At 35.9% G+C, this 27,067-nt stretch overlaps 1 pseudogene; it reads left to right on the top strand.

The window, feature by feature from the left end:
• The first annotated feature begins 986 nt into the window (after window positions 1-986).
• On the top strand, window positions 987-15,852 carry LOC142538555 (replication protein A 70 kDa DNA-binding subunit B-like; annotated as a pseudogene).
• Window positions 15,853-27,067: the final 11,215 nt, after the last annotated feature.

Raw genomic sequence — 27,067 nt, 5'->3', positions numbered from 1 at the left:
TGAGGATTGTTGTTTTCGAATGTAAATTTGAGAGCAACGCCTGTGTCAACTTACCCCGTCCCGGGACGTGACATTGAAGTGGTATCAGAGCAAACCAGGTTTCATAATCTGGGGAGGAGGAACTAGAAATAATAAGTTCTAATAGACTTCTGAAAATAAGTTCTGAAAACTACTGTAATAGACTACTGAAAATAAGTTACTGTAATAGACTACTGAAATGATAGACTGACTATGTACAGTTAGGAAAATCAGTAGGGAAACAAATCAGAATACAGTAGAGCTCTGAGTGTTTCAGCAGCATGTATAAAAAAAAAATCAGTAGACCCAAAACCAGTAGCCCGAAACCAGAACCAGTAGATGGGAACCAGTAGATCTGAATGCAGAAGACTGGGTCAGTAGACTCGAAATGCAGCAGACTGGTTCTAACAATGCTTGAAAGCAGCAGACAGTGCTGGAAAAGCAGCAGACTGATTGCAGTAGCATCAGAGTTGCAGTAGATAGGGAATTCCAGCAGGCGCATGCAGTAGACCTTGCAAATGGCATGGAAGTTGAGGTGTTTTTCGCGCAAACTTCAAACGGCATAACTTTTGATCAGGAGGAATTTTTACTATTAAAAGTATGCGTTGGAAAGCTCTCGACGAGGAGAACCTAACCTATTCTACCATCGCCGACGAACCCCAAAATCCTTCTTTAAAATAGTGATATCATCATTTCCGTTAAATTTTCCAATTTTTCGAAACTTTGAGGAATTTTCATTTCCAAACGGCTTAGTATTTTTACATCAAACTTGGTACCATTGATGTTCTTGATGCGAATGATTTTTAGTTAACTTTTCACGGAATTTTGAGATCGAAAAATTTTGAGCTATTTCTTCTATTAAATGTATAGACAGTACTGATTTTGTTCATTCCAGTATTCGTCTATAACTTGACCTGCATTTTTGAGATCATTTCTGAACATTCTCTCTCATGTTTTGGATGTAGGATATGGCTGACCAGAGTACCTACATTAAGAGTTTAGAGAGGAAGCTAGAGAAACTAAAAGAACATAACTACTGCCTAGAGCTGGACAAAGATGAATTAGAGCGTCGAGCAGAACACTTAAGAGGTGATGTTCAACGTTATGCTCATTATCTGCATGAGGCAGAAGAGAAGAATAGGAGAACCCGAGAAGAGTTCGAAACTTCCCAAGAGACTGTTGCAGAGTTCATCGAGTTACGTGATACATTAGTTGAGAAGATCCAAATACTTAAGGATCAAAATCACCAACTCGTACACCAGCATAATCAGTATAGAGAACATACTGATGCTCAGATTCAAGAGCTGCAGGACACTGTCGAAAGTTCTTAGCGACCAGAATGCAGTTCTGCATGGTCATATTGAACATCTTGAAACAGTGATAGCTGAGGAGGATCCCGAAGAAGATGAAGAAGTCGTGGAGGATCCTATGGATTTGGGATTAGGAGAAGTGATAGATTAGAACATTAGTTGTGGTTTTCTTTGTAATATCACTTGTTCCAATTGCATTTTTGTTTTCAATTTCGATGTTTCGTTGTAATTGCACTTTCTTGAGGAATCAATAAAAAAATCTATTTCTACCCATTGGTTTCATATTTAATTTTTGGAGCAATTACTCGATCATTGTGATTCCTTTGTTCAGTCTCTATTCTGCCATCAACCTTAGAACTTTCATAATTGTAGGAAATGGACGGACGACCAGTTAGAAACAATCGCAATCCTCAATACGGCCACCGCAACAACAACCGCAATGATGAGGATGCACAGCAACAACAACCACAACCACCACCAGCAGTTGGCCTCAGTCATGTGGACTTGATGGCTATAGCCACGATTGTGGCAACCACGCTACAAGGGTTAGTGAACCCTAATGCTAATCATCCACCACCACCACCTCCAGCTCAGAATAGGACTAAGCAACACTATGAGGCTTTCCGAAGAGCAAGAGTCCCTAACTTCGATGGAAGCTCCGATCCTGAGGTCGGATAGAATTGGATGAAGGAGGTGGAGAACCATCTTCGATTACTTGAGGTTCCACAAGGGGTCAAGGTAGATGTGATTACACCTTTTCTTGTGGATAAAGCAGACAAATGATGGGAAGGAGTCTCACCAGCTATGGTAAGGGCGGGACCTATCACTTGGCAAAGGTTCCGAGAGGCATTTCTGAAGCAGTACTTCCCGACAGCAGTTCGAGTGCAGAAACTGTCAGAATTTGAAAGCTTGGTTCAGGAACCAAACATGACAGTGGTGGAATATTCATCCAAGTTCCACTCATTGGGAACTTACTCCCCAACCATCATGGGAGACGAGGGCCTTGAAGATGCATCGCTTCAAGAAGGGATTGAACAGCCGTATTCAATCTGCCCTTGCCGTTATCAAGCCCAATAGTTTTGATGAATTGATGATAGCCGCCATCATGGCTGAGAATGACATTAAGAGGCGTGAAGGTGAGAACAAACTCAAGCTGTAACGCCCCGAAAATTTGAAGGTCCACGCGAACCACATGAACGAATTATTAAATTCTTTTGTATTTTAATTGAATATTTTAATTGCATAAATTAATTATGTTGTACACATTTGCATGTTTAAAATGTATTTTCTACATGGTTGCATTAAATGTATTTTTAAAGGTTATTCGAGTTGCGATCGAGGAACGGAGACCGATGGCTGAAAAATAGAAAATGATTTTTATTAAATAGTTGTTTTTAATTATTTAAAATTTGGGAGATGCTTTTTATTATTTTTGAAAATATGGGGTTTTTAGGTGATTTTATACGCCGGGGCGTAAATTTTATCGGTGTTGGTTTTTCAACTAAAATACGAGCTTTTTGGCAACCCGGCTATTTAATTCACAAACTTATTTTAAGAAAGCTATTTTTAATATTTTAATTAACCTCCTAATAGGCCTAATTAACTTCCTAATGGGCCTTATCTAATTAATGATTTATTAACTATAAAATATGTACAAAACCCCACCCTAATTCATTATCATCCCACGCCCCACCTCCTCAATTCTATCAAACTCTCCCTTACAATTTTCACACGGCACAACACCTCCCAATTTGATAGCAAGGTTTCGAAATTTCAAAGGGAAGAGCATCAAGTTTGCTAAAGTTTTTCAAGCCGTCGTTCCTCGTCGTCGTTCTTCGATTTGTCAACGTAAAATCGTGTGTTTAATATGCAAAGACACGCCATATTCTCCCTTTACTCATCATTCACACCATAGTATTTATTTAAAATTTGATTGCATGAAAATAAGTTGCACTTGGATGTATTTTTGTTTTTATGTAAACATGAATTTTAAAGCATGTTGTTTTGATCCAAAATCATGATACAAGTGTGCATGAAGGGGCTGCCATGTATAGGATTAAAAAGGAGCATGATTTTACACGTTTTAAAGGGTCTAGACACACACAAAACACTGCACATGATAAGGAATAAAAGCTGGGACCAAGTTGCTGTCATGGTGGTTGGAGGAGTTCGATTTTGGGCATGAGGGCTTGTCTTGGGTTCGGCTTGGGACAAGGACTAGCTAGGGACGTGGTTGAGTCAAGGAGAGAGTCCTAGCTACGCTAGGACTCGAAACCAGAGGCTAGGGAGGAGTCCTAGCTTGCTAGGACTCCCACCCAAGAGCATCATGAGAGGCGCAGGTAGTGCTGCAATTTTCGAAGGGTTAGGGGCTTGGCTAGGGTGGTTCAGGCGATGGCTAAGGTGGTCCAGACGAGGGCTCAGGGTGGTCCAAGGTGGGTCAGGGAGGTTAGGGCTCGATGGTGGCTGCTGCAAGGAGTCCTACGCAAAGTAGAACTCTTGCGCTCATAAGGGTCGCGCAGGTGCTGTATAGGTACAGCGCCTTGCTGCTGAGTTCAGGGACTTTGCTGGGAGTGGCTCGGTTCTGGGACTGGTCTAGGGGCAGTAAGGGTCATGGGTGCTCGGTGGTTAAGAGCTGGTAAAGCCCTAAGGCAGCTAGGACACTTAACACAAGCTAGAACACCCTTCACGCACACACACATGCAAAAGGGGCCTGCTGTTCAGCAAGTTTTTGAGCTGTCCAGGGCCGGGTTTTTGGGCTGGTCTTGCACAGTAGGGTCCCTAGATGGGTTGGCTAGGTGTTGGCTCAAGGTGGCTCGGGCGCGGCTCGAGTAAATTAGTAGATGGCTCGGTCCGTTCGGTAAGGGTGTCGAAAACGAAAATTAAAAGGCTAAAAATAGATCCATGGGTCCACGGGGGTGGCTCATGACTTTGAATGGTAGAGTAAATCTTAAAATGCTATGTTTAAAATTTGGGATCAAAATAACGAATTTTGGATTTATTCGGGATTTAATCTCCACACGAAACGCTAATTAACGAGTTAATTGAAAAGCCTAGTTTTATGCTTTATAAAATTATGAAAAATTAAGTTTAAGCTTAAATAATTATTAAAAGTCTAAGTTTTTAATTTGGGAATTTTATATTAAGGTTTGGTTTAATTCGGGATTAAAACGCATTAATACGTTATATTTAAAAATTAATTTAAAAGTCGTCGAATTAAGCTAAATAAAAATATGAGAAAATTCATGTGAACTTAAATAATTATTTGGGACATGTTAGAGTCAATGAAATTAAGAATAATGTCAAAACGTGAAATTATACGTCCAGGGGTAAAACGGTCTTTTTACACCTAGAAATTAGTAAACGTCATGGCAGTGTCCTGAATGCTGTTTTATTGCTAATATGATTATTTTAAATGATTATGGATGTTTATATGTTAATATGTCAATTTTAAAATGTTTATGGATATTTATGATTTTAATATGTTAAATTATGATTTTTAAATGTCTATTATTTTAAGGGTTAAATTGGTCATTTAAAAGATATGTTGCATGCTTGGTTTCAAAATAAAAATGATATTATATGCATATTTTTATAAGTGATGAAAATACGACATGTTGAAGGATGTGAAGGGATTGTGACTACTGAATATGTTGGAAATATCGTGAGGGTTATGATCCCAGTGGGAGCCCGACGATCGTGTTTCCTTGGATACGAATACGAATACGAATATGTTAATACGTTGGCCAGGGCCCAGTTGACCGGTGAGAGTGTTGCTGGTGTCCCCAGCCGCCCAGTACTGTGGTTTTTTAGATGGATCCATCGCCCAAAACGTTTAAGAATACGAGTCACAATCACGATCTGAATTCAACAAACACGAACATGAACATGAATACGAATATGAATATGGATACGAATATGGATATGCATGTGAATATGAATACGAATATGAATATGAGTATGTTTATGTTTTTATGAAAATGTTTTTATGCATCATGAAAATGTTTACGAAAATGTTTATGTTTAAGTTTATGCATCTTCATGAAAATGATATTTTAAGTACAAGTATTTTTCACTGTTATATGTTAACTGTATTACGTATTACTCGATATCAAGAATATGACGTGTTGAGTCTTTAGACTCACTAGGTGTGATTGATGCAGGTGATTATGAATATGTTTATGGAGGTCTTGATGGTTGACTTGACTTGACTGAAGGTGCACATAACCCGAGGACCGACGCTAGTTTTTCGCACTAGTTATTATTTATGATTTTAAGTAATGTTAAAGATATTTTTACGTCTTTTATTTATGTTATGAGATATTTTTGAGAGGTTATAGTATGGGCTATACTTTTCAAATAATGTTTTTAGGTTGGTAAAATGTTTGACGATTTTATGCTTTAAAATATTTTCCTTTGGATTTTTAAATGACAGTTGGATGTTTATTTTTAAAATGATGTCAAAAATATTTTTTGGTTCGGACGATGCTAAGTGAGGTTTAAAAAAAAAATCTAGCACGTTTTAAGAAAACGAATAGCAGACGTTTCACAAGCGTCCCCAACCAAGCCAGTACCAACCAGGCCAGCAATTCAAGACGCCTAGGTTTTCAAAAAACCAATTCACCAGTGATCCATCCAAAGGAACCACTTCTTCTCCATCAAGCAAAGAGGGAGTCAAGTGCCAAAATTGTGGATTCACTCACACTGGTGAATGCCGTAAGAATTCTGGAGCTTGTTTCCGTTGTGGAAAAAATGGGCCACCGCATTGCTCAATGTCCTTTTCCAGACCCAAGGGACGGCCCAGCAGGCGAAACAACTCCAAACAAGCCTAAGGAGAACAAGCCAAATGCTCGAGTCTATGCTATCACTCAAGAAGAGGCTGACAACTCGAATGATATCGTAGCTGGTACCATTCTAATCAATAATATAACTGCTTATGTGTTATTTGATTGTGGTGCTACGCATTCATTCATGTCTAAGAGATTTGCCAAGAAGTTAGGAGCTAAACCTGATAACTTAGAAGAACCATATAGAGTAGCAACTCCTGCAAATCGAATTTTAGAAACTCGCACTCTATATCGGGATATTAGTGTTCTCATAGAAGATCAGAATTTCAAGGCAAACCTAATCCAACTAAACATGGTGGAATTCGACGTAATTTTGGAATGGATTGGTTAGCTAAGAATCATGCTCTAGTAGACTGTCATGGAAAGACAATAATCATCCAAGCTCCACACCAAGAGAAACTTTTATTTCATGGCAAGAAAAAAGAACGAAAGACTCTTCTTTCTACTTCTCAAACTTGGAAAGCCATGAAAAGTGGAGAAGAAGTTTACCTTGCTATGCTAAGCGAGATAAATGAAGGAACCACACTGACACTAGAAGAGATTCTGGTAGTACAAGAGTTTCCGAATGTCTTTCCTGAAGAACTCCCTTGCGAACTTCCCGATCGCGAAGTGGAATTTGAGATTAATTTAGTGCCCAATGCTACACAATCTCAAAAGCACCGTACCGAATGGCTCCGGCAGAGCTGAAAGAACTCAAAGAGCAACTTCTAGAACTGCTGGTTAAGAAGCAGATTCGACCAAGCGCATCTCCGTGGGGAGCTCCTGTCCTATTTGTAAAGAAGAAGGACGGAAGCATGAGGATGTGTATTGGTTACAGAGAGCTGAATAAGATCACAATCAAAAACAAGTATCCGCTTCCAAGGATAGATGACTTATTTGACCAACTCAAAGGAGCTTCAGTCTTTTCCAAGCTCGACTTAAGGTCAGGCTACCACCAACTGAAGGTCAAGACAGACGATATTCCTAAGACAGCCTTGAGAACAAGGTATGGACACTATGAGTTCATGGTGATGCCGTTCGGGTTAACAAACGCTCCGGCAGTATTCATGGATCTCATGAACAGGGTGTTCAAACCATTTCTTGACAAGTTTGTGGTGGTATTCATCGACGATATTCTGGTATACTCGTCAAGTGAGGAAGACCACAAAGAACATCTTCGTCTCACCCTCCAGAAGCTGAGAGAAAAGGAATTGTACGCCAAGTTCAAGAAATGCGAATTCTGGCTAGAGAGCGTCGCATTCTTGGGACACATAATATCAGCAGCAGGAGTATCTGTGGACCCTAAGAAAGTAGAGGCAATCTCATATTGGCCTAGACCAAAGAATGTGACAGAAATTCGAAGCTTCTTGGGACTAGCAGGCTATTATAAAAAATTTGTTTAAGGATTCTCTTCAATAGCCATACCCCTTACCAAGCTCACACAGAAGAACTCTAAGTTTCAATGGAGTGAAAAATGTGAACAAATCTTCGAGACTTTGAAGAAGAAGCTTACATCCACACCAATGCTAGTATTACCTATGGAAGGTAAGGACTACACCGTCTACAGTGATGCATCTAAAGAAGGTTTAGGATGTGTACTCATGCAAGAGGGAAGGGTGATAGCACACGCGTCAAGACAGTTGAAGCCGTATGAAAAGAATTACCCAACGCATGATCTCGAACTAGCCGCAGTGGTGTTCGCACTAAAAATTTTGAGACATTATCTTTATGGAGCCAAATGTGAGATTTTCACTGATCACCAAAGTCTCAAATATTTGTTCACTCAAAAGGAACTAAATATGAGACAAAGACGATGGATCGAACTCATGAATAATTACGACTTAACGATAAGCTACCACCCAAGCAAAGCCAACAAGGTAGCAGATGCTTTAAGTCGAAAGAATATGAGTAAGGCGATCCTGACCTCACTTTCAGCACAACCATGTCTTCGAGAGACAATCAAGATAAGTCAGGATAGAGATTCCGCTTTGGTGAAACTAAAAGAGCAAATTAAATAAGGGAAAGCACCAGATTTCGAGACGGATAACAAAGGAATCTTGTGGATGAAAGGACGATTGTGCGTACCAGACATCGATAACCTTCGACAAAAATTAATGTCTGAGGCACATAAATCGAAATTTTCAGTCCATCCTGGCAGTATCAAGATGTACAGAGACTTGAAGAAAAGTTTTTGGTGGAGTGGAATGAAGAAAGACGTGGCAATGTTTGTTTTCAAGTGTCACGTGTGCCAGCAAGTCAAGGCAGAGCACCAAAGACCTGGAGGACTTCTGCAACCTCTAGAAATTCCAGAATGGAAATGGGAACATATCTCCATGGATTTTGTTGTCGGGTTACCAAAGTCTAGACAAAGTCATGACGGCATCTGGGTAATCGTAGATAAACTCACAAAATCTGCACATTTCTTACATGTCCGCATGAACTATAATTTAGACAAGCTAGCCACATTGTACATGAATGAGATCGTACGATTACATGGAGTTCCAGCTAGCATACTATCAGACAGAGATCTGAGGTTTATATTCCGATTTTGGAAGAGCTTTCAACAAGCTATGGGGACAAAAGTTACTCTTAGTACGGCGTATCACCCTCAAACTGATGGCCAAACTGAGAGGACAATTCATACTCTAGAAGATATGCTGAGAGCATGTGCTTTAGACTTCAGTGGTAATTGGAGCGAACATCTGCCTTTAATCGAGTTCGCTTACAACAATAGTTACCACAGTAATATTGGAATGGCACCATACGAAGCTCTGTATGGACGAAAGTGTCGATCACCACTGTATTGGGATGAAGTAGGGGAAAAAGACATCGTTGGACCCGAACTAATCCAAGAAACAATGGATAAAGTAGTTGTGATGAAGGAGATATTGAAAACTGCACAAGATCGACAGAAAAACTGGGCTGACTTGAAAAGAAGACCCGTGGAATTTGAAGTTGGAGAAAAGACATATGTGAAAGTGTCACCCATGAAGGGTGTAATCCGATTCAATAAGGCTGGGAAACTGAATCCCAGATACGTCGGACCATTTGAAATTCTTGAAAAAGTGGGAACACTTGCTTATAGATTAGCACTCTCACCCGGCATATCAAGAATTCACAATGTATTCCATGTCTCGCAGCTGAGGAGATATATTTCTTATCCAAGTCACATTCTGGAAGCTGGACCACTTCTGGTTGAGAACAATCTAAATGAAGAGCTGAAGTATGAAGAAATTCCGATTCGAATTGTGGATTTCAAAGACCAAGTACTGAGGCGACGAACTATTTCATATGTCAAAGTATAATGGTCCAACCACACCGAAAGAGAAGCTACTTGGGAGTTGGAAGAAAAGATGCGAGTACAATACCCTTATCTCTTTCAAGATCATGTATAGCCAAGTTTCGAGAACGAAACTTCTCATAACGAGGGAGGGATGTGAGAACCTCATATTCCAGCAGTAGCAGCAGCTAGCAGATTTCAATAGAAGCTATCAATTCCAGCAGCAACTCATATTTCAGAAGATGATATTTTCCAGCAGACAAAATCCAGCAGCAGAAGAGTTCAGTAGCGAGATTCCAGCAGATAGCTACTGGTTCTGCTCAGGACTTGTAACTCAAGCATTTAACATGGAATAAAGGCTGTTAATGGCAGATTATGATCATTAATTGGAAGGCTAACAGTCAGATTTTGGCCTATAAATAGCACCCTCAATCTCTGAAATGGTTGTTACCAAAATCTTGAGATCACTTCAAATTAGAGCGAAGAGAGTGCATTTTTCGGAGCAGTAGAAACCAGTAGCAAGAACCAACAGATTTCCAGACTTCAACCGAAATATTTAGCAAATTACTGTAAGTGGGCTTATGTATAAATATCTTGAATCCAGTTTGATGATTTATGTTTTAAAGTAAAGTTCTGTACGATCGATTTCTGATATCTAGATTTTGAAGCACTGGAACCTAGTGAACCAATGGTAGGAATATATATTCTGAACATTACTGATTACTGATTATTGATTACTGGCCTCACCTCTTAGAGGAGAGAACATATAGTGGACTAATATCAGTTTAGCCATGAAATTCACAAATGTGCTCAGTACTTACTTGTTAAACTTCTGATTTCTGATTACTGAATACTGATTACTGATTTCTGAATATTGAATACTGATTTCTGTTATGAAAATAAGAATTTCTGTATATTATTCGTATTACGGTTTCTGTATGAAAATGATTTTGAAAAGTGGAGTATTCCCGCCCCCGCTTACTGAGTGACAATCATATCACCCACCCACCAAACCCATCTCAGATAAGTACGAGGAAGAGTTGTTAGAAGAAGGGGAGCAACTTCAGTTTTGGGGCTGGTGATGAAGATCGATTTTCTTAGTTCTGATTTGTAATTAGATTTCGCTGCATCTGTTAAGACAATATTATGTTCGGTTTTACATTTCCGCTGTAAGACATTTGTATCAGACAATGATTATTATGAATAAAAGACTGGTTTCTGAATTTTGTACTTCTGAGGCTTGTTGTTTTCGAATGTAAATTTGAGAGCAACGCCGATGTCAACTAACCCCGTCCCGGGGCGTGACATTCATTCTGGTCAAAAAAGGGGAGATCGTGCGCCAAAAATGGGAGATGGAGATAATGTTGATACTGGGGATGGAGATACTGCTGATACCGGGGATGACCCTGCTATGGACTGAGCTCTTTTTTTTTCTATCTCTCTCTCGTGTTTTCTCTCTTAATGTTCTAGTTGTTTAATTCCTTGTGGTTTAGTTCTTGCTCTCTTATGCATGTTGTTTAATGATGAGTAATGCATTCATACTTTTCTTAACTCCAACTGATTATGGTGTTGTGAGATCGTGTTGACAATACTGTCAACAACATCAATAAACTAACTTGTTTAATTCTGGGGGAGATGCAACTTTATAACTCAGGGGGAGCTATACGTTAAAACTCGGGGAGATTATTTTTGGAAGTTTTGTCCAGAAATGCAAAAAGGAGGAGATTGAAAGGAATATTTTATTCCTATTTAATCTATATTAATTTAAATGAAATATTATAAGTTTGCATTTCTAGACTAATTTAAAGTGATTATATGATAAGATTTATTCCATGTATTCAAATTTAGGACCTATCTCTAAGATATAACAGCTTAGCCTAATATAAAGTTCAATTCCTAATAAACTCTTTATTTTCCTTGTTTATAGGATCTTGAGCATCTATGAAATGATATAGAGAAAAGAGATCTATAAAAAGGGTATATGGAGAGAAGAATGGCGTGACTTTTCACAACGAGGAATAAGAGCGTTGCAGCAGGACTTTTTCGGAGTTGAAGATTTCGGCGTAAAGTCGTTTATGAGCGATTGACTCACGTTACAACAGTGTTGCTGATTTGTGTTGCCAACAATCAAGAATAACAGTGACGCAGAGTGTTGATCGAATAGTGATTTCGTTTAGTTTTTAAGCAATACTTTTTTTGTTATGCATCTAGTATTTGATTTGAGATTTTGATTCATATCAATTCCTTTGAGTATAAAGGAATTTAGTTCCGTTGTTTTCACTAGTATTGATTTGTTAGAACATTTTACATAATTATCTAGTGAATTTTCTTGTCATGAGGCATCGCACAAGTATTCACACTTGTGCATGATTTAGATTTTGATCTCTGTTTATTTATTGCAATTATACCTGTTTAATTAACAAAAAATTTTCGCTGCAGTGTTGTGTACTGGTGTTGACAACATCTTAGCACAACACCAAATTCTGATATATCTATTTCTGAATATTTATGTAAATTTATTAGTTACAACACTTTCAGTAAAGTATTATGCGGTATGGTCAGTGCGATTTTTCATTCAAATTGCCACAACATATATGGTGTGATTTGATTGTTTTTTTTTTTCAATCGGGGTTTTAATTAAAAAAAATTAAAGAAGGTAGTGTGATGTAGTTCGGATAAGTTGATTTGAGCGGTTTTTTGTAAAGTTTTAGACAATAAAATATAAAGACATGGTAATATAACTAATTTAATACCAACTATGATATAATTCGAATCAAAATTAGAACGATATTTTTTTGATAAAAAAAGAAATTAATTAATTTTTTAATTTTTTTGTTTGAGAAATAAAGAATGGAGGAAGAAAATAGACTGTCTAGGTTAGAGAATTGTTTCATAATACCACTTTAAATTTAGACAAACCACCGACAAAAGATCCCACTCGCGCCAAAATCCGATTTCAAAATTTCAAACAAAAGCTCTCCAAAAACTCGCTCCTAATCTTCATATTCATTTCTCTCACTTTTCTCAGATTTCGAACAAAATCAGATCTGGGTTTTTCTTCATTTTGCATCTTCCAGTGCGTAATTCTAGATAGAAGCAAAAGGAGGTGAAACAAAGCTGGCCAAAGCGGCGAGCCCAGATGCGATATCTACTATTCTGGCTAACCCGTGTCCTGATTCTACGTCCTGGATCTAAAGCCTTCTGGGTCGAAATACATGTACCCCTTTTTTAATCGATTTTCCGTGTAATAACGACGTAAAGAAATTCGGTTGTCACTAAAGTGGTGTTACGAGTTTATGAAAATTTCTGATTTCGGTTCGATGAGTTTTATGAAATGTTTCTCAGCTGGTTGCCAAGTAATCATTTATGAAGCTCGTTGTAGTGTTGTACAATTATTTTGATGTTCGATTCTCTTTTGCTGATGCGATAAGTATTTTTATTCGACGGGATCTGAAAAGAATTGGTTGTGTGAAAGAGGAATTAAAACCTTGTTTTTGTTGAATAATTCAGGTTTATGGCGAATGATGGTAAGAAGAAGGTGAAGGCACTGTTGCAGGAAAACCCAACAAAGACAGAAAAGTAAATTTTATTCTGATACTTTTATTTTGCTTAATCTTATTAGACTTATCTTGATGAAGTTTAACATTTTATATGGTACAGCATGTGATATTTTAGGTTCTTGATTGTATCAAAATGTGAGTCTGTATCCCCTAGCGCTTGAGTTAGTGTACAAAGCAGATGTGAAAACTGAGGAAACTGAGACTGTGTTGAAGCTTTATCAGGAGATTCTTGACAAGAATGAGGTAAAGAGTGAGGGTACGGACATTGTATTGAAGCCTAAGCGAGAAATTGTGTCTAAATCAGCTCCTCAAATAGTTCAAGAACAGAATGGAAAGTTAGTAGGCGGTATCTTAATTTGCAACAATAGAATGCATAAATATTGCGACTAATGAATTTTTTGGTTATGGGTTTCAAGTGTTTTAATGTTCTTATATGTGATTGATGGCAGTATGGCACCTGCTCCGATAATGTCATGACACGGAGAATTCATCCGCTTGTGTCCTTGAATCCATACCAGGGTAATTGGACAATAAAAGTCCGTGTCACCAGCAAAGGAAACATGCGTTCTTACAAGAATGCCAGAGGAGAAGGTTGTCTGTTTAATGTAGAGTTGACAGATGAAGATGTGAGTGGACGGTTTATGTTTTTAAATGTGTCAAATATTGCTCTTTATTATCTGATTCATGCTGATGGGGATGTTGAATTGCTTTGATATGGTTTAGGGAACACAAATACAAGCAACAATGTTCAATGAGGCAGCCCGGAAGTTCTATGATAAGTTTCAGATGGGGAAGGTCTATTTTGTATCGAAGGGCACATTGAAAGTTGCCAACAAGCAATTCAAAACTGTACAAAATGATTATGAAATGATCTTGAATGAAAATTTTGAAGTCGACGAAGTCTTCAATGAGGCAGCTTTTATTACTGAAACAAAATACAATTTTGTCCCTATTGATGAACTAGGCCCATATGTCCATGGAAGAGAACTTGTGGGTAAGTGCTCTCTATGCAATAACTCGATGGCTTTCCCTTTATTTAGAAAATAACTTGTAATCGACTTATTTTCACAGATGTAATTGGTGTTGTACAAAATGTATCTCCTACAATGAGTATCCGAAGGAAAAATAACAATGAGTTAATCCCAAAGCGTGATATAACAATAGCTGATGAGACGTATGTCCACATTGTTTTTGTCATATTGATTTTTAGTATAGTTGAATTGCAGTTGAAAACCGATGAATTTTAAATGATATTTGCAGGAAAAAGACTGTAGTGGTGTCTCTATGGAATGATCTTGCCACAAATGTAGGACAAGAACTATTGGATATGGCAGATAAATCTCCTATTGTTGCCATAAAATCTCTGAAAGTTGGAGACTTCCAGGGTAATTATGATACTGTTTTTACACGTGTGAATTGAATACATATAATGTCAGCTAAACAACGTTTTTATATATTAATTCAGGGGTATCGTTGTCAACACTGAGCAAAAGCATTTTAGAAGTCAATCCAACAACACCGGGAGCAAAAAAGTTGAGATCTTGGTAAATAAATGTTCTTGAAATGCAAAATTTTCAGCCTTCAGCTCTCTTTGTTTATACGCATTCTGAATATATTCTTCTTGTTGTAATGTTCTCCAGGTTTGAATCTGAAGGTGAAGAAACTTCTATGGCCTCTGTAGGTTCTGGTTTAAGCCCTTCCACAAAAGGTGGTGTGCGTTCTATGTACTCAGACCGAGTCTCCTTAGCTCATATTACTAATAACCCTTTGTTGGGTGAGGATAAGGTAATGTTTGATCGTATAATTCAATTTATTGTATGTTCTGAGTTAAACAAATTTTGACGCAAATAATGAAAATTGAATGTATTTAATTCTGCATGGTGAATTCATGATTCACCTACATTGTGAAATATAGTTATATAAGGAATGCTACATACTTTTGTATGCAATGCAATCCTTGTATTAATTTGTTTGCTCCTTGTTCACAGCCCGTATTTTTCTGCATCAAAGCATACATTAGCTCTATTAAACCTGACCAAACAATGTGGTACCGGGCATGCAAGACATGTAACAAGAAAGTTATTGAAGGTGTTGGTTCAGGCTATTGGTGCGAATTCTGCCAGAAAAATGAAGAAGAGCCCAGTTTAAGGTTCGTTTTAAATTGCAATATTCCATTTATTTTGAACTATCAGTCAACAATGTTTACAACATATAACAAATCCGTCCTCTTGTCACAGATACATAATGGCAGTAAAAGTTTCCGACACAAGTGGTGAAGCCTATCTATCTGTGTTCAACGAACAAGCAGAAATATTAATTGGATGCTCAGCAGATGAGCTAAATGTATTGAAATCTCAGGTTAGCATTAGGCAACCCTGTGTTCTAATGTGCAATTCACGCAGATCTTGCTGGCTAATCTCCATTCTTGATTTGATAAAATATCAGGACGGAGATAGTTCTTATCAAATGAAACTAAAAGAAGCTACATGGGTTCCTCACCTTTTCCGAGTCAGTGTCACACCGCATGAGTACAATAACAAGAAGAGGCAGAGGATAACCATTAAAGCCGTTGCACCCATAGATCATGTCGCTGAATCCAATCATTTGCTTGAAGAAATATCAAAGATGAAAGTTTCTAAATAGAATGGCTGCCTGAGATCTTGTTGGTTAAATTGGATTTTTGATAATCTATCAAATAGGCCTGTTGTCACAATGCTGGTACGATAGGATGTTATGATGATCATTTAGAATGGTGGCAGGAAATTCTCTTGAACATTTTGTCTTAGTACTACAGCTTTTAACTTAGTCATGCTAAAAATGTTTCCTCATTTACTCATGTATCATAATATTGGTTGGCCTCGTTGTTTAGTCATTTTTTTTGTAGGTGTAATTTGTAGATAGATAATATAGGTCTGAAATTTAGATCTGTGTGTATGCTACAATTATACAATTCTCATATCTAATTTTCACTCTCAAAATATACTAAATCGACTGTTCGCCATCTCTAGTCCAGACCATGGATGAGACCTCAAGGATCCAACAAGTGCTAGTCAATGCACAAACTCCATATCTCAACCATTGGAGCTTTCATAACTCCCCTCGTCCAATTTTCAGGGTTCTTCAATTCCGTGATGGATAAAGAACTGTCCCTATGAATCTCGAGTTTCATATACCTATATAACACATTCATTCAAGGAAACAGTGAAAACAATTATAGAAATATATTGCAACTGAAATGGCAATCCAACTAACTAAGAAGAAATTACTTGATATCTTTCCCGTTAAATTTCATTCATTACACGCTTTACAGACTAACACACTTTTGCAAAGTTAAAATGCAGTACAATAATTTATACTTTCTTAACTTTAGTCAATGCTCAAACGAATTAAAATAAATGTAATTTAAGGTACCGTGGCTTAGGGAAAATTGCCGACTTGTGATTCGTTGCAAAATCGATGGCCTAACCGTGCTTTAAGTCCGAACTGATGTATCATATGCCGGAACAAAGAGGAGGATCAAGATCATTTACTTTTGCATTGTTCGTTCACGAACGGAATTTTGAGCAAAGTATTGCAGGAATTGGATTTCGAATGGATTTTTCCAAGAAAGACCCATGACATATTTCTTTTGGAGCTATGTTTACTTATCGAGAGGAGAACTAGGTGTTTTTGACATATGATAGTTTATTGTCTATTTTAGTCAATTTGGTTTGAGCGAAATAAAAGAATTTTCACCGACATAACATAGTCTAGAGATGAGGTTTGATAGAAGATCAAATTCAGAGTCGCTAGTTGAAACTTGGACGACAAATTTGTCAGAGCTTAACCATCTACTTGTCACAGACGTAGTGAAGGATTGGAAATTTCTATGTTGTTGACGAAATGTAGTAGTTTTCATTCTCTGCGGTTTGTTTGCGGATTTCTTATCCGTTTACTTGTACTTTTTTTTCATATTATAATAAAATTTCGTTTCTAATAAAAAAAGAAAAAAAAGAAAGAACAGAAATCATCCTTATAAATTTATTTTGTCTAGATAAATACGTAAGTTTCTGCTTAGTAGTGCTTCTGAGCAGCATAGAAAGATAAAAAACAAGACAACTATATGGACCTTCCTTTCGTCTCTGAACAAACTCTGACAAAATCTTGAGGCCTAAGACCAAAATCTATAGGTGACCAAATAATGTTGCATCACCAAATCTAAAACATGTTAAAAGAACATGTTAATCTTGGGTTGCAGCACCTTGGTTAAGCTCTGGAAATCTCATGCCAACCCGCATCGAGTGCTTCAGGAACTTCTCAGCACATCTACGAACACATGTCTCTTCTTCCTTGTCAAGAGATTTGCGGCGAAAAGTGTCAAACAATCAGTGAAACATCTTTCCACCAAAGAATTATACATCCTTAAACTGCAGAGTATAAATACATGAAAATATCAATTTCACCCTCATTTAGCATTCATGTTTTTCTTATCAAGTAACAATTGCTAGACTGATGCAAACAAAAGATGACTGGGCCATTAGCAAAATTAAGCAATACAAATATTAGTCCAGGAATCAGGAGAAAAATCGACAAGGAGATCCTAGCACCAATAAGGTAAAACAAGAAGTATAAGAAAATGTGACACATATCAGAAGAAGAACAGACGTGTAGGAAATGACGACGGCCATTGACTACATATTTTGACAAAACTTGCGTATACAACCTCAACTTTAGAAAATTGAGATGCGTACACGTTTCTTCTTCTGAATCTTGGTTCCCGATACACTCATCGATGATATGAGAAATAGAGACGATTGAGGTCCCTAAGCACACACCTCATAAGAAAATTATACACCATCTATCGAGAGGGCGGATTGTTTAGAAGACATCAACCGAGAAGAAAAGCAGAGAAATAAAAATTTTTTAATGGCCGGAGGTAACCCGATTTATTTCCGCATATAGTTTTATCATGTTCATATATACGTAAAAATATGATTTTCTAAGAAGAATTTATCATTTGGTATCAGAGCCGTAATACCTCTGCCTTGAAATATTTTGTTTTCTGAAGATCGGATATCATGAACTTTAAGAAATTGAAGTTTGGATATCATAAAGTTTACGTAAAAAATGGAATTTTTGATATTATATATGATATTAAGAAACTTACATGAGAATTTGGTTCTCGGTTACACCTTAAACTTCTTCCTTGAAATCTTAAAAAATTGGAGATTTTGTTTTCTGAAATTTTCGGAGATGAACAAAAGATATATGAGAGAAATTGCTGAGAGGAAGAAGACGAAGTAATACTGCATTCCGAATTGAATTCCTTCTGATAACTTAATTTAATATCAAATATAATGAGCATGGCCCATGTGATAGAAGTTGTCGTTGAAAGTTTTTCAGAATTTATCATTTGGTATCATTCACATGAAATGCTATGCAAGTTTTTATTTTTATTTTTTATTAATTAAAATAAATAATTAATATGGGACCCACAATTAATGTTGCGGGATCCACAACATATGACAATTGAAAAATTGTCGATAAAGTTTTTATTATTATTATTATTAAAATAAAAATAAAAATAATAAATAAATAATGATTAATGTATTATTAATGTGTTATTAAGTTATATGTATAATTCACTATACATATAACATTTGGTTAAATAATTTGTACACATTAAAATAATTTCAAGTTTGACGTAATTTCTAATGCATGTCTAGAAACTATTTGTGCATGTTTTATATAATGTCAAATATTATGGATAAGTGTCTGATGTGCACATACAATTTTAATATTATATTTGCATTTATTCTTGAAATTTAAAATGCAAATAATATTGAAAAATAATTTGTACATCAATATTCACATTATGTTCATATTAAATTATATTAAGTTGTTTATAATTTGAAATGAACATATCAAGTAAGATGTAATATAATAAAATAAAATATTTCAGATGTTCACAAATAAACAAATAATCCTCACTTTATCACTACTCTGATAAAAGAGAAAAACTGATGAGGAGCCCACATTTTCACGTAAATGTGATCATCACTTTATCACTACTCTGATTGAACAAAAAACTGATGGGGAACATATTTGTTCATATTAAGCAAAAATGTGAATATAAAGTTATTCAATGAAAAAATTTGGCTTATAAAGATTCACATAAATGTAGATAATTAAAGTGAATAATAATTATAAGGTGACATGAGAAAACATGATCTGGGGAGTTCTTCATAGATCGGTTTAAACTGTCTTGACTAGCCACTGATCTCCTTGAGGAATGTTGCTCTGTCTAGGAGTTAGGTATTTAAAGGGCCTTAGCACTACCTATCTTTCCTGTGGGCACTCTTGGAAAATGTTGATTATGTTACTAAATAAATATTATATAAAGTATTAAAGTAAAACCAAAATTTTGTCCGGTGAACCGTATAATTTTAATTAATTGAGGAATAGCCATAACATCCTTAATTATGAAAAATTATGCATTAAGTGATTTGGATCACATAATGGACATCAATTATAATTAATTATATAAACATAATAAATTTTATCCCCACATGGAATTTTATTATATTTATATAACTAATTAGGTTAAAATATCAAATTATATTTTTCTTAATTTACCCACAGGAGTTAAAGAAAATATATTTTGATAGTTTTATCATAAAGATACAGAAAAATTTTATTGAATTAAAATTTTAGCCCACAGGCAAATTTTATGTCACTAGATTTTTAAAACATGAATTACATTGGTAAAACATGATATTGTCTCAAAATTTTAAGCATATGATATTTTGTGCAGTTATGCAACCTGCGAGTTTTTCTGATATGAAATGTGACATTCCCGAACTAAAGGGCGACAACTATAAAATATGGAAAGGAAAGAATTATTCTTCAATTGGGGTGGATGGATATTGATTATGCTATACGGGAAGACGAATCATCTGTTATTACTGAAAACAGCATTCCAGATGATGTTGATCTTTATGAAAAATGGGAGCGATCTAATCGACTATGCGTAATGTTCATAAAGACCAAAATCTCTGCTGGTATTCGTGGTTCTGTCGACCAGCATAATAATGTCAAAGAATTACTGAAGGCTATTGATGAACAGTTTCAGTCTTCAGATAAGGCACTTGCAAGCACCCTAATTATGGAATTCTCTTCATTTAGGTTCACCAGTGTGAGAGGTGTGCGAGAGCACATCATGAAGATGCGGGACATAGCGGCTTGACTAAAGACACTTGAAGTGGAAATGTCTGAGACTTTTCTTGTGCATTACATTTTATGCACTCTTCCACAGCAATATGGACCCTTCAAAATTTCTTACAACACACATAAGGATAAATGGTCAATTAATGAATTAATGACCATGTGTGTTCAAGAGGAAGGAAGGCTGTTGATGGAAACAAGTGATAATGTCTTTATGACCACACAAGAAAAGTATAAAAAGCAAGCCAAAGTTAAGGAAAAAGGGAAAGGAATAATTCCACCCCAACCTGACATCAAGAAAGAATCCAAGTGTTTGTTCTGTAAAAAGACGAGACACATTAAGAAGGATTGCAATAAATTTAAGGACTTGATTGAAAAGAAAGGTATTCCTACTTTATTTGTCTGTTATGAATCTAATATGGTTGATATGATTTATAACACAAGGTGGATTGATTCTGGTTCTACAATCCATGTTACAAATACCTTGCAGGGTATGCAAAACCTAAAGAAGCCAATAGAAAATGAACGGAGCATCTATTCAGGAAACAAGATGTCTTCGCATGTGGAGGCTATTGGGACTTGCTACCTTATATCGGATAATGGTTTTATTTTAAAATTGAAAAAGACATTTTATGTTCCTAGTTTTTCTAGGAATTTAATTTCAGTTTCAAAACTTGTACCCCTTGGTTATTCATTTCAGTTTTTGGATAAATCAATAAATTTGTTTTATAAATCAAATATTATTGGAAATGGTACAATGATTGATGATCTTTTCTCTATTTCTTTACAAAATAATAACATCACTATGCATATTCAAGGAGGTATTAAAAGATGTGTTATAAATGAAGATTCCTCTATACTATGACATCGGAGATTGGGACACATCTCCATAGAGAGAATTAAAAGATTAGTAAATGATGGAGTACTCAGTACTTTAGATTTTACTGATTTTGAGACTTGTGTGGACTGTATTAAGAGAAAACAGACCAATAAGTCTAAAAAGGTACCAAGAGGAGTACAGAAATATTAAAAATCATATATTCAGATATTTGTTGTCCAAATATGAACATGCAAAGTCCGAAATACTTCATCTCTTTTATTGGTGATTATTCATGATACATGTATATCTACATGCTTCATAATAAAAACGTAAGCACTAGAAGCCTTTAAGGTTTTTAAGGCTGAAGTGGAGAAGCAATTTGGAAAACATATTAAGATTGTGAGAAATGATAGAGGTGGAGAATATTACGGTAGATACACTGAGAATGGACAGGCACCTGGTCCGTTTGCGAAGTTTTTCCAAGAACATGGGATTGTTGCCCAATATACTATGCCTTGTTCTCCTGACCAGAATGGCGTAACTGAGAGGAGAAACCGAACATTATTGGACATGGTGAGGAGCATGTTTAGTAGCTCTAAACTTCCTAAATCATTGTGGACTGAAGCTCTTAAGACAGCTGTGTATATATTAAACCGAGTTCCAACTAAGGCTGTCCCAAAGACGCTATTTGAATTATTTAAAGGTTGGAAACCAAGTTTACAACATATACGCGTTTGAGGTTGTCCTTCAGAAATAAAAGTTTACAACCCACATGAAAAGAAACTGGACCCAAGAACTATAAGTGGATATTTCATTGGGTATGCCGAAAAATCCAAAGGGTATATATTATATTGTCCATCTCACAACACTAGAATTGTGGAATCAAGAAATGCAAAATTTCGTGAAAATGACTTGATTAGTGGGAGTGATCATGATATAGTTTTTGAGAATGATCACATTAATACACAACCCTCTTATTCAAATGACAGATTGATTGTTATTCACACCCCCTCAAGACCAAATGGGTGTTAGACAACTAGTTACTGAAGTTCCACAAATCGCTCATGAAAATCCAGTAGATCAATTTGTTAATGAAGAACAACAAGAAATTGTTGATCAACCAAACAATCTTAGGAGATCTACTAGAATAAGAAGATCAACAATATCTAGTGATTATGTTGTATATTTACAAGAATCGGATTTTAACATCGGAGCCGAAAATGATCCTGAAACGTTTTCACAAGCTATAAGTTGTAATGAGTCAAAACTATGGTTATATGCTATGAAAGAAGAGATGAATTCTATGGCAATTAATGGAGTCTGGGATCTTGTTCAGTTGCCTGATGGTGTAAAAGTATTGAATGTAAGTGGGTCTTCAAAACAAAGAAAGACTCGTTAGGCAACATTGAAAGGTATAAAGCAAGACTCGTTGCTAAAGGATTCACTCAGCATGAAGGAATCGATTATAAGGGGACTTTTTCTCCTGTATCTAAGAAAGATTCTCTCCGTATCATTCTAGCATTAGTTGCACATTTTGACTTAGATTTGCAAGAAATGGATGTGAAAACAGCTTTTCTCAATGGAGAACTAGAGGAAGATGTTTATATGAAACAACCTGAAGGATTCTTCTCTAGTAATGGTGAGCAATTGGTTTGTAAGCTTAAAAAATCTATATATGGACTTAAAACAAGCTTCACGTCAATGGTATTTAAAATTTTATGATGTTATCTCTTCATTCGGATTCGTTGAGAACCCCATGGATCAATGTATATACCAGAAGGTCAATGGGAGCAAGATTTGTTTCCTTATTCTATATGTGGATGATATATTACTTGCAAACAATGATAATGGTTTGTTATATGAGGTGAAACAATTTCTCTCTAAAAACTTTGATATGAAAGATATGGGCGATGAATCTTATGTCATTGGCATTAAGATACATAGAGACAGAATTCGAGGTATTATAGGTCTGTCTCAAGAAACCTATATTGTCACGCCCTGTGACTGGGGTTAGTCGACACCGACGTTGTTTTACAACCACACAATTGAAAACAACAAGCCTCGTAGTACAGTATAAACCAAAAATCAGTTTATTACTCATAATCAATCAAAAGATTGTCTTTACAACGTAGATTTTTAAAATGATAAAAAAATATGCGGAAGCGTTTACAACTTACTAAGTCAAAACTAAAATAAACTTCTTGAATTATCTTATTATCAGCCCCAAAACTGGTCTTGTTCATCTTCCTCGATTTTCTTTTCTTATTTATCTGGGGATAGTAGAGTAAGGGGTGAGCGATATGATCGTCATTCAGTAAGCGGGGGCCGTTCGAGCACAACATAAAAATATTTACACAATTTTCGAAAATAACACGTAAACATATAATGCTTTTCATAACATATCATCATATTCATATCATAACAGCACTGTGATTCTTTCACCTTCTATGGTTTACTGATATCAGTCCCTAATTTTTAATCATCTAAGGGGGCGAGGCCATAAAACGGTTCTATCCCACCGTGAAGAGCCATATGTTGGGATTCCCACCCATTTTCAGTGAATCATCACAGTGCCAACACGTAACGTACCAAATTTCATAAAAAACGTAGAGACAGAAGGACGGTGCTCGACCGAAACTTTCGAAAACGAAATAATTCGTACGCAACATATTATAAAACAAGCCCACTTACCTTAATCCTTGAAGAAAACACTGAAGAATTCGAAAATCATAGAAGAATCATGCTTCGAAAACGCATCAGCACATCTACCGAAAAATCATCCTCTTTGTAAAATTCCTTGCACCTTATTGAACCGTTGGATCGGGCTCAAATTTTACAGTACGTTACCAAGTACGTTAATTAAATTATGAACGGTGGAGATTGAGTTTGAAGCCGTTTTAACCTGCTTATGGACGAAAAACCGTAGGTATGCTGTTTTTCGTCTAAAATCTGAGCAGTTTTCTTACGAATGCTATAAACGAAAAACTAACCGTTGGATTTGGCCAAAATTTGGATATGTTGTTCCAAACATATGGAAGAATATTCTGAACGGTGGAGATCGGATTCCGAGTATCCGAGCGAGAGAAATGAATTTCTGAACTTGGACAGAATTTTGATGACTCGTGCAGAATTTTTGGGGAAGAATTTCGAAATAATGGTGAGAAATTCGAAAATTGAGGTGTAAAATTTGAATGGAGAGGGTCCTCCTATTTATAGAGGTTGGCTGCTATCCTGATCGTGTTTTATCCTTGTGTTTAAAATTTGAATCAAACTTTAAATCTAGGATAATTATCATATCAAATCTTAGATCTTTATCTGGTATCAATATCATATCAAATCTTAGATCTTTATCTGGTATCAGTATAATATCAAATCTTAGATATTGGTTTATCTCAAAATTAGGCTTATCATAAAAATTCTTATCTTCTGAAAAAAATCGGGGTTTCACATCCCTTCCACCTTATTGAAAGTTTCGTCCTCGAAACTTGGGTTGGCTTGATCTTTGAATGATAAGAATATTCTTCTCGCATTCTTTATCTCGCATGGCTTCCTTTAATTATGATTAGAAAATCGTTTAAAATTCCTAAATCATATCCCAATTATTCTTGTCAGACATCTTAATAACTAAAGTTTTGACTTACTTATACTTTCAATTATACTTGTAACATCATAATTTCTTATTATTACTTCTATTACTGCATCCAATGATATGACTTCTATTGAACGATAATTATTAGAATCATTGATTCTACAAAAACTTATTGTAACCCAATAGTCGCATATCTCATAATCATAATTTGATAAACTATTTGTCTAATGAGAAAGGAAAACCCAAATAAAAACCTTTTGAAATCCAAATGTAGCCCAATAATGTAACTCTAACTGAAATCCAAAAATCAATATCAACTTTTCTATTGAACATTTAATATAAAGACTAGTCTCATAATCAATCCAATATAAATCCCAAAAATCATTTCTTAAATTTTATATAAACCATGTAATGCATAAGCTGGATCCCAATTATTATTGTTTCATTTCCCAATGCTTGTAGTATTATAAAATTCCTAAAAATCAAACTATAACCCAATATGGTCAACCTTAAGTAAACCTCAAAAGTATTATCTTAAAAAATTAAAATCAAAATTCCAATTGATTATTTCACATAAACTCTAATCTCAAATTTTCTTTTCTCATACTAAATCTTAATTTTCCATCAAGACCATGAAACTGGTTTTGCTTAACGATTTCTCAAAGCACATTTGCATCAATAGTGAGGCTAAAATCATCTTACTCATGTTTTTCCGATTTAAAGTATCAGCTACCTCATTCGCTTTGCATGGAAGGTAGCTTATCGTTACGTCAAAATAATTCAATCCATCATCTCTACCTCATGTTCAATTCTTTCCACGTGAACAAATAATCGAGGCTCTGATGGTCAGTGAAGATCACACACTTGGCGTCGTAAGGGTAATGCTTCATTAATGCAGAAACTACTGCGGCTAACTCAAGGTCGCGAGTTGGATAGTTTTACTTATACAATTCCAATTTCCTTGATGCAGAGGAAATTACTCTTCCTTCTTGCATGAGCACATATCTTAGACCTTTCTTTGACGGATCTCTGTAATTGAAAAAAATCATTGCCTTCATCAGGTAGCACTATCACCATTGTGGTTGCAAGTTTCTTCTGTAAGGTTCAAAAATTTTCTCACACTCTTTGCTCCAATTTAATTTAGAGTTCTTTTGTAAATTTTGTAAGCTGTATTGCTATTGAGGGAAGATCTTGGACAAATCCCGATAATAGCTCGTCAATCCTAAGAAGCTCTGAATTTCTGTCATTTTCATTGGTCTTGGCCGGTCTTTGAATGCTTCTACTTTATTAGGATTCGCAAATACTCATGCCTCACATATTATGTGACCTAAGAAAGTGACGTTCTGTAGCCGAAACTCACTTTTATTGAACTGGAATACAATTCTCTCTCCATTGACCTATGAAAAGTGAGATGAAGATGTTCTTTATGGTCTTCTTCACTTGGTGAGTAAATGAGGATCTCCTCGGTGAACACCGCTAAAATGTTTGTCAAGTAATGGCTTGAACCCCTTTTTCAGAAGGCTGTTTTGGAAAAATCTTCAGCCCTGACCTTCAATTGGTAGTAGCCTGTTCTCATGCCGAGTTTGGAGAAGTTGGAGCTTCTTTAAACTGATCGAAAAGATCATCTATCATTGGAAGAAGATATTTATTCTCGATTATGATCTTATTGAGTTCTCTATAATCTATACTGCAATCTCATACTTATGTCTTCCTTATTCACAAACAGTACTAGAGTTCCTTATGGAGATATACTCGATTGAAATTGCTTCTTGTCTAGCAATTCTTGTAGTTGTTCTCTTAGCTCGTGGAGTTCAGTTGGCGACCTTCGGTATGATGCTATTGAATTTGGTGCAAGCACCGAGAACCACATTGATTTTAACTCAACCTCGTGGTCCGAGAATATCCCAAGAATTCTTCCTGAAAAACGTTCGAGAATTCTCGCATTATTAGGGTATCTTTCAGCTTGAGCTCAATTTCTTCTTGCACTTCGTTCATCATTGCTAGGTAAACTTCTTTGCCTGATTTTATGGTTTTCCAAGTCTGGGAAGCAGAAAGAATGTATTTCTGTCTCTTGACATTGCCATGATACCTTATTTTTTCTTAGTTCGCGATTCGGAGTTTGAAATTCTTACTCCGGCAACCTGCTATTGTACTGCTCTTCGATAACCAATCCATCCATATGATGACGTCGAAATCTACCAAAGTACTTGGAATCAAGTCGGCACAGAATATATGCGAATAGATACTGATTTTATTCTATCTTGAAATTATCACAATTATTATCTCGAAACTTAAAACTCATATAAAATCTTGGAACTTAACTCAATATCAATCTATACCCCATTGATTTAAATCCCAAAAATTATAACTCAATCGTCATAAAATAAAATCTTATTCAACCTTGTACAAATGAAATTAATCCTCAATTAATTCTTTTGTTAAATCTTACTTGCACTAAACCTTA

Source organism: Primulina tabacum, chromosome 3 (genome assembly GCF_025594145.1).
Source record: "Primulina tabacum isolate GXHZ01 chromosome 3, ASM2559414v2, whole genome shotgun sequence".
NCBI lineage: Eukaryota > Viridiplantae > Streptophyta > Magnoliopsida > Lamiales > Gesneriaceae > Primulina > Primulina tabacum.
Note: the sequence above shows the minus strand (reverse complement) of the source record. Positions and strands in the feature narration are given on the sequence as shown.